This window comes from Pseudoliparis swirei, chromosome 5, assembly GCF_029220125.1.
Source record: "Pseudoliparis swirei isolate HS2019 ecotype Mariana Trench chromosome 5, NWPU_hadal_v1, whole genome shotgun sequence".
In the NCBI taxonomy this organism is placed as follows: domain Eukaryota; kingdom Metazoa; phylum Chordata; class Actinopteri; order Perciformes; family Liparidae; genus Pseudoliparis; species Pseudoliparis swirei.
The window spans coordinates 23035669-23044636 of record NC_079392.1 but is presented as its reverse complement, the minus strand read 5'-3'; positions in this window follow the sequence as shown (position 1 = coordinate 23044636).

Below are 8968 nucleotides of genomic sequence, written 5' to 3'. Positions count from 1 at the left end.
AAATGTAGAAATGTATAACGTGGTAATAGAGCTATACATATTATAGAATTTTTAATTTTAATTTGTTGCTCATTTTTTATTTATTGACATTATTTCCCGCTTCCTCGCTCTCAACTGATCAGATAATAACTTTTGTGGATAAACCAAGAAAACAGGAATCCACATTTCTTTGTACTAACCTAATCATTGTTTTAATCCCAAGATCAAGTTCACTTTAACCTGATTACTGATTCATTTCTTTTTGACCATCATATTTACACTGGCAAATAAAGATGAAGGCACAAAGATCTATAAAACGTGAACCCCATTGACTGTCACACACATAACTCTCAAACACTCAATAAAGTCTGATTCCCTTTAAATTGGTTGACAAAATGATGAATTTATGGTTATATAACTCAACGTTGGGGATAACCAATACAACATAACACTAGACTGCGGTGACTTCATTCTTTACTTGGGGAACACGTTAACACAACATGAGGCTCGTCTCCAAAGGAAACCTGTTCACGTAAAATTGGATTGACAATTAGCCAGTAAAGTTGTATCCATCATCTTCATGCAACAGGATATTATGATGTTGGATAGTGCAAAGATAAAAGCAATCAACATCAATTGTAAAAAAAAAAGTAAACTCAAGGAGCGTGCATATTGTACCCTACTACGTACTGCTAAGACATCGCCACATACTTTTACTTTGAATTAACGTTTTACTTATTTCTAAATTCACACCACAATGTATTGATTTATTTAAACCTGCAGTCAATGATGTTGACCACCTGTGAGCAGCAAAGACATATTACCATCTCATGAATTCAAATGTGAGAATGTGAGCAAACTGTTGCATCATACAACAGACGCAGAGATAGCATGTGTTGTGTTTCAGGGGAACACCTCAATACAGATCTTCATCTTCCTGAAAGGCCCTGTGTGTCAAGTAACTAACAGTTGTTTTTGAGATTACTTTTTTACTTTTCCACTGAAGACAAAATAGTGAAGGTGTGGGTCCGTGAAAGCAAAAAAAACTATGAGCTCGAAAGAGCTGAAGGTTGAACTAACTTTCTCCTTAACCGGCCCAGTTCACTTTCTCATATTCCCCAAAAATGCCTTTACTCAACCATCAGAGAGAGACGCTTTTGACATATGGACTTGGTATTACATTCATTTAGGAGAGATCCATATATCTACACGTGCATTTCAAACCACCATCTCACTACCAGCAGCTGCTCTCTCTACAGTGAAACTGGAGAGAGGCTGGTGAGCTGCGCCAGGTGGTTGAAACCGTTATAGGCCGTTGACGGGTGGGGTTGTATTTCATTTCACGGCGAGTGACGGAAGAAGCGGGCCCTATATGGGATTGAAGCCACAACTATATGTATTGCCATTAAACATCGAGTTTTATATCAAAAAAAAGATAAACACATTCATATTCACGAGTGTTCAAGAGGCTTTCTGACAACAACCAAAAAAGGTTGAAAAAAACCACCACTCCAGGGTAAACCAGGTCCGTCAGCTTCTATCGTCCCAAAATACCAAAAAGGATGCAATCAGGTTTGGAAATGAAATACTTGCAAGGCCTCAAATATTCACTAAGCTCTGCACTGAGGTGACGGCCTCATCTGAACGTTCATACCGGCATCACCGTCGTCCGCTGGCTCCAGCTGGACGTCCCAACATAAGTATATTGATTTTTTGAATTTATCGAAGAACAGAAACACTGTGTAAAGAAATGTACAGTTTTAAGATGACTCTTCACCCCCCCCCCCCCCCCTCCCCCATCATTCTTAACTTAAGCGATAGGAATCTCTTCAATGAAAAAAGACTCAGAAGGCGACCTGGATGGAAGATTTACACTTGCTTCGGGCACCCTCACACATCTTGAACATTCCACTGATGCTTTTCTAAGAGAGCATACATTTGCAGCCCGAGGCGGTGCAGGAGTGTCGTATCCAGGTGAACATGGACGCTGTGCCGTGTTTTCATCTCGTCTGCCGTCTGCGTCGCATGTCCTCAAAAGACACAATGGAGAGCACGTGAAACATAAAAAAGAGGAAATACACGATATATATATTTTTTTAATACAGGATATGAATGTTTTGACTGGTTATCGCATTTCTAAGTGCAAACCGCTGTGCTGCAATAGGCCGTTGTACAATAACCTTCATGAATGTCACCCCCCTCCCTCCCGAACCGTTTCCAGGTTGGTGGAGGATACTCTGTTACTTGGCTGAGTGGCTCTGGAGCAGCTTTACAATAACACCACAGCACAGTAATCATCACCATGCCTCCATCAATGCGTCACGCTGGAGGGAGGCAGTGAAACCAAGTCCACTCTGGGTTCCAGTTGCTCCTCTTTCTTAATATTTGTTCATGGATTTCTGTATTGAAGGGGTGGATTTCTGATAAATACGTCAAACATAAAACATGAAGGCAACGTAGCTGCCTACTGTGCAGGTTGAAAAGGCCGTCTATCAACTGGAGGGCTCCAGAGTCATCTGTCAAATGGAAAGTATACTCCAGTGTGTGGGTGTGAGGGGCAACTTACTGTGGTACTCAGGCATGCAAGTAGACTTATGTAAGCACTGTGAGTAGGTACAGTTGTGTAGTAACGCCATGTACTATGTGAGATTCACTATGTTTAGATCTCAGCATTTCAGATGAAAAATTATGAATTTTTTAAAAATGTCTTTAGTCAAAACTACTTGATAAGGTTTATTCACATATACATATATATTTTAGCTGGATCTTGTGATTTGGTCTCGATGTATAAAAGGCGAACAAGACAAATAAGATGACGAGCATATGAAACGTCAGCTTTGCAGAAATACTGTGTCAATAAAATGGTTGGGGCCGCTGGTTGGCCGCAAGTTGGTTTTCCCCAAGGTGGGGGGGACAAAATAATGGGGGGGGAAAAAAAATTTTTTTTAGGGTTTGAGGGAATGTGGTTTTAAAAAGGCTCTTTGTATGGGGAATTTTTCCTTTATTTGGGTTTAGTTTTGGGTTTAACGGGGGGTTCTTTATAAAAAGGATTACCCCTTATTAGGTTTAAAATGATTCAACCGAGAAACCCTATTAATTTTCCGTTGGACCACAATAATTTTTTAACCGGGTTTAAAATTTGTTAATTCCAAATGGGAATGTGACCCAAAAAAAGCGGGCAAAGAGGGACCTTTCCCCGACAGGGGGCCAAACCTTTTTGGGGCTAAGGAAACCCTGAACACCAAAACACCACGTTTAATTAACCCGGGGTTGGGGGGAAAAAAGGCCTTCCAAAACAAAAAAGGGGATAAACCGAGGAAGGAGGAGGGGAAAAAGGAAAAGGGGGGAATGGGAAAAGAAATAGGAGGTGGGAGGAGGAAGGGTAGGCCGCCAAAACCCCCAAAATTTGGAATAAAAGGTAGTGGGGAGGAAAAAAAGGCTTAAAAAACGGGAATTTAAAAAAAGGGGAATTAAGCCTAATTAGTTTTTGGTAGAAAAGAAGGAGGTTGGGAAACAAAATTTTGGGGTTTAAACCCCTCATTGTATTTTCTTTCGAATTCCGTCGTATTTGCGTGAAAATTTAAAGAGGGAAGGAGAAGGTTGGAAAAACCTTGTTGTCTTTTCGATTGGTTTTATATAAAAAAAAAAAGGTGAGAAAACAAAATTAACAGAATTTTCTTCCAGCTGGGGCCCTTTCAATTCTGACTTTCAAAAATTATCCAGGAAAAGAAATTTTGGGGTTTATTGGGGTTGGGGTTTGAAACCCCGAGTTATTCTCTTTTCAATTTTATTATTGATTTAAATGTAGTGGAAAATGGTTGGTTTTCTTGTTTTTTTTTCCGGGGAAAATTTAAACTTTGGTTTAAAAGTTTATTTGGGGGGTGTGGGTGGTGGGGGGGTGGGGGTTTTTTTTTGTTTAAAGGGACTAAATTTCCAAAAGGCCCGAGAGATGGGGCCGAGGGGAATGTTTTAAAGGGTTTTTCCCCCCCCCAATGTTCCGATCCTGGGTAACAATCTTGGAGATATAAAAATTTTAGTTCCCAGGGTCCCGGGCTTAAGATGATTTTCCCATGTTCAAGGGCCCCTTTTTTTCGGAGGGGGTTATCCTTTCCCCTTTTTAAACCCAAAATGGTTCGCCGGGGAAACATGGTGAGGCTGGGTTTTCCCCCTCGGGGAATGGGCCCGGTCGATCTTAATCCCGGGCAGGGGTAAGGGGGGCCCCCAAAGGGGACCCCCTTTTTAAAACCGAAGTGCCCCAAACAAGGAAGTGACGGCCCGGTGACCCCCTGATGAGTAAGTGGGCCCAGAAGTCACCATTGCCCTTCCCCTGCTCTAATGGCACACCCCCATGCCTCTCCAGCCCCCACTGTGTCGCCGTGTTCATCTCATCTTGTCACAACCAAAGGCCCTTTCACGTCAGAAGACGAGTCCTCCCTGGTTCCCTCAGTTGGCCAGGTGTGAAGGGCCGAAGGCCTGCAACCTCCAGGCCTTTCTCTGGTGGCAAAGCCTTTGGATCTTGAAGCACTGCCCCCCGGGGAAGGCCCTGGGCATGATGCTTAAACGAGGCGGCTACGTCCGGAAGGATTTCAAAAATTTTGAAAGTCCTCTTTTGGGAAGGTAGCCTGGACCTTGAGCCACCTTGAGTGCGTTAAGTCTTCGGAGGGGGTTTCATTCCGTTGGCCCAATCACCATTACAAAAAGGGCCTGGGAGGTGAGGAAACAATAAGACTCTACATCGTCCAGAGTGTCGCACAATATTCTTCAAACAACTCAAATTATATCTGCCTTTGTCTGACCTGATGTTCAAATTCAAGTTTTAAATCTGAAGAGCTTTTCCTACCCGTCAGCTCATAGATAGGAAAAAAGTTTTAAATTAAGCCGTGTAACAACTGAACTGTTTCACCATTTCCTTCCCCACCCTCGTTCCCAAATTGTTTAAATTCATTTTCAACTTTTCAAAAATTTTAAAAATTTTTCTTTTCCTTCAAAATTAAAAATAACTAACAAAATGTTTTTATTTAACCTAAACATAAAATTAAATTTACACTTTTTTCTTATTTCACGGGAAACAAAAATTAACTCCTGTAAATACCTCACTTTTTAACTCTCTAATAAATGTTTTAATTTGCTTAGAATTCCAGATTTGTCATGACGTACCCAACATAAGATATTGAATTTTGAATTTATCAAGAACAGAAACACTGTGTAAAGAAATGTAAGTTTTAAGATGACTCTTCACCCTCCCCATCATTCTTAACTTAGCGATAGGATCTCTTACATGACAAAACTCAGAGGCGACACGGATGGCAAATTTACATTGCTTGGCACCTACACATCTTGAACTTCCACTGATGCTTTTCTAAGAGAGCATAATTTGCAGCCTGCGGTCAGGATGTTATGCCAGGGTTGTCATGTGACGTGTGCCGTGTTTTCATTCGTCTGCCTCGCGTCCATGTCCTCAAAAGACACACATGGAGAGCCTGTGAAACATAATGAAAGAGGAAGAGTCACGTATATATTTTGTAATACAGGATATGAATGTTTCTGACGGTTACGCATTTCTAAGTGCAAACCCTGCTCAAAGGCGTCAGACAATAACCTTCATGAAGTCACCACCCTCTCGAACCGTTGTCCAGGTGGTGGAGGATACTCCTTCACTGCTAGTGGCTCTGGCACAGCTTTACAATAACACCACGCACAGTATCTCCACCATGCCTCCATCAATGCCACCTGGGAGGCAGTGAAACCAAGTCCATCTGGTCCAGTGCTCCCTTTCTTAACATTTGTTCATGGATTTCTGTATAGGGTGGATTCTGATAAACGTCAACTAAAACATGAAGGAACGTAGCTGCCTACTGAGCAGGTGAAAAGCGGGGGAGAACTCATCAGACGGAGGGTACCAGAGTCATGGGCGTCAAACCGAAGTAATCAGGTGTGGGGTGAGGGGCAACTTAAGGTGGAAAGGCATGCAAGTAGGGCTATTGTAAGAGTGAGTAGAAGTTGGTATGGACGAAAGACCAATGTAGGAGTTCACATGTTTAGAGTACTCAGTTTAGATGGAAATTATGGAATTTTAAAATGTCTTTAGTAAAACATATTATAAGGTTTATTCAATATACATATATATTTTAGCTGGATCTGTGATTTGGTCTCAGTAAAAGAGACGACAAGACACAATAAGTGACACATATGAACGTCAGCTTTGCAGAAATACTGTGTCATATAAATGGATTTGCAATGGTGCGGCGGCGGAACTCGGGAAGCGGAACCGAACATCGTGGGCTGGAACCGGTGACGGAACACCGGGGACTGGAGCCGGAACATCGTGGACTGGAACCGGTGATGGAACTCCAGGGACTGGAACCTCAGGGTCTGGAGCCGGAACATCGTGGACTGGAACCGGTGATGGAACTCCGGGGACTGGAACATCGGGGACAGGAACCGCCAACACTGACTGCAGGGCCCGGAGGGACTCCCACATCTCCTCACGAAAAACATCAGCATAAGGTGGCCAGGCAGGAACCGTGCAGCGGAAACTGCAGAAACTGGATCTTGCAGAGTCCATAATCTGGGGTTTGAAGGCTGGGTCCATTATTGGTGGCTTCGTTCTGTCATGTGTGGTCACGGTTGTCGCAGCAAGAGAGGACCCAAACGCCGACATTACTCCACAAACTATTTAATTACGAAAAGCACAGACCAGACCAGAACAGGACGACAAACACGCGGACCAAACAGTACGAAGCCACACTGGGAATGAGACGAACAGGGTTTACATACACAGGCAAGGTGAGAGGATTGGACAACGGGGAACGAGACAGGTGGACACAATGAGGGCGGGGCCAGCAATCACACAGAAGGAAACAATCAGGAACAGGGCAGACAATCACAGGGAGACAGACGACACAAGGACTTCAAAACAAGACACAAACTCCAGATCATGACAGTGTGTGTGTGTGTACAATTACACACTTTATTTTCTTACAGTGTTTACACAAACAGGAACCAAAGATTGCGGTGGGCCTCGAGCAGCTTCTGACCTCTTACATCATGTCAGGCTGCTTTGCAAAATCAGCACAGCCCGAACTAGAAAGGTACGCCTGTTAACGGCTGGGAATATGCACGACGCCGATGAAACGGACTTCTTACTTTCTGCACCTCTGTGGCGTTCGGACCTCTCGCGGTGCATTACACGAAAAGTAGTAAACAAGCAGTCGGCGATTGTGATTTTACACGAATGAGAAGGAAGAGAAATAGACGTCCAGGTAAAACATGAAAACACCTAAATGACAGTGTTTTAAGTCGTGAAACATGGTTGTAACAGGTTCGTGGCTGTTACCTGTCGGTGTTTCCGCCCCCATCAAGCACCAAAGGACGAGCACACATGGATGATATTTCGAAAAATATCTTTTATTGCGACTCTGCAGACTGTGCCTCCATCCCGACGCCACCTCATACAGGGCAGAGACACTAATCAGCTGATTCCCTGCAGCTGATGCCAATTAGGCCACTTCCCTGCACCTGTTGCCTGAGCCACTCCCCCACACCCCTACACAGCTGAGCCTAACGACGCCCCAGCCTCCACAATGGCGTAAACACTTGTGTTGTTGTGTTTTCGGATGGCGTGTTTGGCTAATAGCTAACGGAACTACCGCTACACACACTGCTGTCCTTCGCTGCCGCAAAGCTGCTCGACGACAGCTTGTCTCATGTCACATCGCGGCTTGTTTTTGAGTCTGAATGAATACAAGCTGTGCTGTGGAGCGGCGTCAAACTGACTTCCTTCAGTCACGCGCACAATGCAGATGCCGGAGAACGGCTTTCTATGGAGTGCAGCTCTCTAGCGGGTCACTGGAGGCCTTCGTCATGTCCGCGGCGGCTCTGGAGGTCGCAGGACGGAGTAAAGGACAAAACAACTCAACCCACCCGCGGGAAGCCTAATATTAGCTTTAGCTGCATTTTAATGAATATAAAACCAATAATTACAATGAAAATAGGATTACATTTAATTAACTTCAGTTAATTTAATTTAGCCCAATATCACAAATTACGAATTTGCCTGACAGGGCTTTACAATCTGCACACATACGACATCCCTGACCTTTGACCTCACATGGGATCAGGAAAAACTCCGAAAAAATAGAAAAAACCCTTTCAGGGGGGAAAAAGTGAAGAAACCTTCAGGAGAGCAACAGAGGAGGACCCCTCTCCAGGATGGACAGAAGAATAGACGTCATGTGACCAGAATGAAGCGTCACAGAGTTACATAAACACATTCAATGAGTATGACAGATTGTATGAATGAGATGTGTTATCGCTTTTCTGTTGCTGAAGTTGTTCAACTCAATTAGTAATACATCTATTTTACTGAAGGATTAACACCCTGAGAGAGCAGAGATACCCGTCTTACACACGTTAAGATGTTCTGTCCATCCCATCGCACTGCCACAGTCAGGCCTGCAGGGAAGACAAATAAAAACGTTTAATTCCTCCAGACGGAAATCTGAACTGCACACTTTTTTTTTCTTCACACACACACACACACACTCACACACTCAATCACACACACAAACTGACTGCATGTTTCTGGGTCAATGTCAATGTCGCGTTGCAGCGAGAGGTCGGCGCTGCACTTGAGAGGTCGGCCCCCCGAGCCTTTAGAGTTGAGGGTCATCGGCTCCCAAAGGGGACGTGGAATATCTCTCCAGCTCTGCACACATCACTGCGCCACACGAACAACCCCAGCAGCTTCCTGCCACGGTCAGGGCCCTCGCACGCGGCGTTTGAACGCCCACGGTGCGGCAGCGGAGCCGAGGAACCGAGAGAGACACGAGGACACAGACCTCTGATTAGACGCAGACGTACAAAATGGTATTTCATTGCTTTTTCTCCGCATAGGCGCATAAGTCTGTGCAGCTGACGGCTGGCGGAGCCAGAGCCGTGCAGGGAGCCTCCATGAAATGTTAAATAATTGATTTGTTCCCTGGGAATA